The 6,020-nt window shown below is 43.3% G+C and overlaps 1 protein-coding gene across 1 annotated transcript in view; it reads left to right on the forward strand.

Annotated features, from left to right (window-relative positions):
• The first annotated feature begins 2,108 nt into the window (after positions 1-2,108).
• LOC129830522 (adhesion G protein-coupled receptor B2-like) overlaps positions 2,109-6,020 on the forward strand; it is a 564,124-nt gene continuing 560,212 nt past the window's right edge. The window contains exon 1 of the mRNA XM_055893092.1: positions 2,109-2,867. The gene's annotated coding sequence lies outside the window, so the exon portion shown is untranslated. The remainder of the gene's footprint in view (positions 2,868-6,020) is intronic.

Raw genomic sequence — 6,020 nt, forward strand, 5'->3', positions numbered from 1 at the left:
TCTAGAATGGGGAAATGTATGTCAAATCTCTAGAATGGGGAAGCTTATGTAAAATATATAGAATGGGGAAGCTTATGTAATATATCTAGAATAGGGAAGCACATGTAATATCTCTATAATGGGGAAGCGTATATAAGATCTCTAGAATGGTGAAGTGTATGTAATATCTCCTGAATGGGTAATCTTATGTAAGATCTCTAGAATGGGGATTCTACTGTGTTATCTCTGGAATGGGGAAGCTACTGTGTTATCTCTGGAATGGGGAAGCTGATGTAATCTCTATAGAATGGGGAATCTTATGTAATATCTCTAGGATGGGGAAGTGTATTTAATATTTCTATAATGGGGAACTGTATGTATTATCTCTAGAATGGGGAAGCTTATGTAAAATCTATAAAATGTGGAAGCTTAAGTAATATCTCTAGAATGGGGAAGCTTATATAATATCTCTAAAATGGTGAAATGTATGGAATATCTCTGGAATGGGGAAGTGTATATAATATCTCTAGAATGGGGAAGCTTATATAATCTCTCTAGAATGGGGAAGCTTATGTAATATCTCTAGAATGGGAAAGCTTATGTAATATCTCTAGAATGGGGAATCATATGTAATCTCTCTAGAAGGAGAAAGCTTATGTAATATCTCTAGAATGGGGAATCTTATGTAATCTCTCTAGAATGGGAAAGTTTATATAATCTCTGTCACGTCCTGACCATAGTGCTTATGTGTTTTGCTTGTTTTAGTGTTGGTCAGGACGTGAGCTGGGTGGGCATTCTATGTTGTGTGTCTAGTTTGTCTGTTTCTGTGTTCAGCCTAATATGGTTCTCAATCAGAGGCAGCTGTCAATCGTTGTCCCTGATTGAGAATCATATGTAGGTGGCTTGTTTTGTGTTGGGATTTTGTGGGTGGTTGTTTTCTGTGTCAGTGTTTGTGCCACACGGGACTGTGACGGTTAGTTTGTTTTGTTATTTTGTAATTGTATATTGTTTTCATGTTATTAAATCATGGAAACTTACCACGCTGTACATTGGTCCTCCGATCCTTCTTGCCTCTCCTCGTCCGAGGAGGAGGAAGAGCTAGACTGCCGTTACAATCTCTCTAGAATGGGGAAGCTTATGTAATATCTCTAGAATGGGGAATCTTATGTAATCTCTCTAGAATGGGGAAGCTTATATAATATCTCTAGAATGCTTCCTTTTATGTTTTTATTTCCCTTTTTTCCCGTAAATCGACATGCATCGTATTTTTGTTCTCCTCTATCTCTTGAAGACACATTTTTATGTTGATGGCAGCTGGGATACCAACACATTTATATTTGAGGAAGTACTTGAGTTCAATGTTTCAAGTTTAGTGTCGACATTTTTTGGGGCATTTAAAAAAGTAAAAATGTATATATTCAAATTTCAAGTGTTAATAATGCCACTGTGAATTTCCTTTCTTACAAGCTCCAAACCCAACAATGCAGTATTTAATTTTAATGTAGCACTAAAAATAACGTAAGGTAGAACAAAAACACACAAGAAATAAAAATAAGAAATTAGAACCGGAATATTGTATGTGCAACTTCTCAGATTGCTGATCTACGATCAGTTTCACCTTTTAGATAACAATGAACATGTTTATATGGCCCTGAGGGTGGGGGGGAACCTGGCCCTAGATCAGCGGTGGTCTGCTGGGAGCTCTGCATGGTCATGAAAAGGTTCTCTGATAATAGCTTTGCTCTGAAACGGAAGCTCAGTTTGGCATGTCTTTTGACCCGTTCCAAAACGGTCGATATGACGCATTTAACAGAGCATTTCCATTCAGGAAAAGACTGGAATATTTAATAAATGAGGTTTAGAGATGAGTCACCAACTGGTTTTAGGAGGGCAGGTGGAATAGTGCATTTTCGTTTTGTTGTTTTTTGGAGAGGAGGCTATAACAGAGAATAGAAAAAAACTAAACTTAAAGGGGATGCTGATATAAATAGTATGCTATTTTTCCTGTCAATGCGTGAGTAGTACACTATGGTAATGAAACTTTTTTCATATGCTGTATTTGGAACCTTTGCGCCGAGCTGACGTCAGCAACAGGGTGCGCGCCTGCCGGGTCCCCGGCTAACAAGAGAGAGAGATGGGACCGCGCATCTCCATCCTCCACTGCTGAAGCGACTGCGGGGAGCCAGATGCCGACTGTGAGCCGCTGCCTGTGGATATCGCGGATGCCAGTGCAGGCGAGAGCTACAGTCGAGAGACAGACCCATTTACACTCTGCCAAAGCGATTAACGGAAGGGGAGGCAGTGGGAGAGATAAGGAGAGGAGGTTTTTCAGAGCGGTTTTCAGCTTCGGAAGAGAAGCTATGGTAGCGGAGGAGGACTCGGAATTTTGAGCACCACGAGAGGAAGAAAAAAACGCGTTATCCGGTTCTGCTGCGGCTAGAGAGCGCGTTCTCTGCTCGGTTTGGAATAGCCTACAGTGTGTTTACACGAGACCATGGAGATACGGCTTGGATTTATCGAACGGCACTTCGACAGTTTGTGAAAAAACTGGACCTCTCATTTTTCAACGGCATTTTACTCTCTTTTTGTTCGTTGGGATTGTGTTTTTTAGTGTATTTTTTCCGTTGGCATATTTTTTGTTTTATCTATGGTGTTTCATTATTTATGTCGTCTTTTCCTTCTTTCCCAATTTCTTATTTTTTTATTCATCGGTTTTTGGAGGAGAGCTCGTAGTGAAGATTTGTGGAGAGAAGATGCTGCGCTGCTCATGTGAATGATATTCTCTCTCTCCAACTGAGACGTGCCATGGATGGAAAACTTCATTTGCATCTACGAAACCGATCGGGAAATATCCGTTACATCGAATAACTACTGCTGACATCGATCAGGTAATATTCCTTATCGCATGTGTAATGTGTGTTTAGTTAACACTATGCTGTATATGACAGCTTGGCTGTATGCGTAGGCTTTAAGATACTGACATGGACACGCTTTTGAAAGTGTCCCTGGTAGAAAACCTTTTTCGAATGATTCTGTGTGAATTCATTATTTTGTGTTGAATACCTTGTTTTAACGTTAATCAGTAGCGTGGTAGAATTGGTCCAAAGTTGGCATGCGACCTTTTATCCAGCAAGTGTATCTGCAGACAGTCGCGCGGATGTAGCTCATGACTTGTGTGCTGTGAACCTGAACCAGAGTACCGGTCAGCAAAAACACAAATACGTTAAATAATGTTTCTTTGGGCCAACACGACATGTGGTACTGGTCTCTCTAATCCTGGTTTTCGTGCGAGTGGTGTTCTATTGACGTTTGCCTCTCAACCTATTCAGTCAGACATGTAACTTTGCGCAGTGTCGAAATGCACACAGACTCGCTCTCGTCAACCTGAGTGGTGTAGGCAAGGGATCCCATTCCATGCTTTAGAGATGGGTTGGGAATCACAGCAAGCCGCGACTCAGGGGTTGTCTTTTCACACTGCATGTACACCAATGTGTGTTCAATAGACACATTTCCTAGCTAACAATAAGAATATGTGTTATTGTTTGTGTGTGTGTGTGTCTTCTCTCAGTCGCGCTCGTACATGTGTGTGTTTGAGTGAGTCCATTCTCTTGTGGAATGCTAATGAGGGAAGGGTCATGTCTCCGGTCCAATTGGGGGGGTCGTTATTGGACTGAATAATTTCATGAATATCCGTCACAGTAGACTAGACTAGACCAGTGGTCTCCAAACTGTGGGGCTCGGGCATAAAGGGGGGGGGGGGGGGGGGGGGGGCAATGCGAGATTTGGTTAGGGGGGCCCCCACCTCATGACTTTTTTTTGTGTGACACCCCTCTTGAAGGTGGAGAGAGAAATGTCATTTTTTAATGTTAATTTCCTCCAATTATACGATAGGAGCATAGAGAATATGTTGCATACAGTATTTGACAGTACTATTTTCAATACTCTAAAACATTACAGCATCCCTGTACATTTTAAGCAGAAAAGTGAAATTACAGTATTAAGTTGGCAACACTGGTACCAGTATAATGCTGTAAATGAACAGGGAGAAGTTTTACAATGTATCTTCGCGCCAGTCCCCAGGTGCGTTGCTTGCCGTTACCAACGCAAACAGGTGGCTCTCGTGACGCTGAACGGTGCTGACAAACGGGACGCGTCGGTGGCCGCGTGAGGAGCCTCCAAGCGCTCGCTCTCCCTCGGCCATCTGTTGAGTGTGCCTCGTCTTGCGTTCCTCCACATGCGCTTTGCCTGAACACAATTTCCAAATGGTTTTCATCACATCCGTTGAATAATAGAATGTAAACACAAGACTTGGCTCAACCGCATTTAATCATTTCAAAACAACATGACATGCCATACGTGAATATAATATCCACTGTCTTGCAAAGAACAAAACATGGATTAAAAATAATCTAAAATCAGATTTTTGTTTTCTTTTGGTTATGGTTAGAATTTGGGATTTTGAGCTGATCCTAGGTCCGAGAGAGACATGCTCAGCCGGCAGTGACGTATCTGCCATTTCAGTTGGTCCCCTCAGACGTCTCCTGAATGTGAATAGTGACAAATCCCGTCTCACTCCCTAGTCTCAGTGCTAATGGTGCTGTGGCCCCTCTTAATGGGGATGCAGCACCAAGATGGCGGATATTTCTGCGCATGACGGGTGATGGGAGCATGAGAAAGTGGAGCGCTCCGGTTTAACCCAGGTGTTGACGGTAGAGGACAATCTGGTTAACATGATGCATGAGATGGATTCACCTTAATGATGATGCAACGTCTCAATCAGAGAGAGAGAGAGAGATAGCGTTTCAGAATCACAACCATTGAATCATGGATTCATATCTGAACAGCTGTTAAGGATATTACTCAGATTATAGAATGTGTAACAGTATAACTTTAGTCTGTCCCCTTGCCCATACCCGGGCTCGAACCAGGGACCCTCTGCACACATCAACAACAGTCACCCACGAAGCGTCGTTACCCATCGCTCCACAAAGGCCGCGGCCCTTGCAGAGCAAGGAGAAACCCTACTTCAAGTCTCAGAGCAAGTGACGTAACCGATTGAAACGCTATTAGCGCGTACCCGCTAACTAGCTAGCCATTTCATATCCGTTACATATGGCAGATGTAAAATTCATTAATGTAAAGTATCTCAGAATTACACAATACACACAGACTCTCTCTCTCTCTCTCTCTCTCTCTCCCTCTCTCTCTCTCTCTCTCTCTCTCTCTCTCTCTCTCTCTCTCTCTCTCTTTCTCTCTCTCTCTTTCTCTCTCTCTCTCTTTCTCTCTCTCTCTCTCTCTCTCTCTCTCTCTGTCTCTTTCTCTCTCTCTCTCTCTCTGTCTCTCTCTCTCTCTCTCTCTCTCTCTCGCACACTCACACTCACACTCACACTCACACTCACACTCACACACGCGCCTGTGGTGCATGCGTGTGAAAACCTGGAGGGGTATGAGGGTTTGAAGGACTGTTTGCATGCCTTGGTGTCCGGGGAATAAAGTTGTTGGCCTTCCTTCACTCCTCCTGTGTGTGAGCACTCTGTTTTCCTGCATGTGACTCACACTCTCTGTGTGTATGTGTGTGTGTGTGTGTGTGTGTGTGTGTGTGTGTGTGTGTGTGTGTGTGTGTGTGTGTGTGTGTGTGTGTGTGTGTGTGTGTGTGTGTGTGTGTGTGTGTGTGTGTGTGTGTGTGTGTGTGTGTGTGTGTGGTGCATATGGACCATGGGGCAGGCAACAGCTTGGTCTTCCCTGGATCAGTGCATCCTGGCCAAGCCATTGTTCCACCATCACCTCCCTCCTCTATCTTTTGCTAGGATCTTTCCATTCCTCATGCACTCTCTTCTCTGCCTTCATCTTAATTTCTCTCCACACATCCTCTTCTATCCAACCATGGTTTCATCATTCTCATATTCACTTCTCCCTAGCTCCTCCAAATATCTCTCTTTCTCCATCCTTCTATGTAACCTGTATATCCCTATTTTCCTCCATCTCCCTCCTTACTCCATCCCACCCTCCTTAATATCTCCATCTCCCTCCATACTCCATCC

This window comes from Salvelinus fontinalis, chromosome 32 (assembly GCF_029448725.1).
Source record: "Salvelinus fontinalis isolate EN_2023a chromosome 32, ASM2944872v1, whole genome shotgun sequence".
Taxonomy (NCBI): domain Eukaryota; kingdom Metazoa; phylum Chordata; class Actinopteri; order Salmoniformes; family Salmonidae; genus Salvelinus; species Salvelinus fontinalis.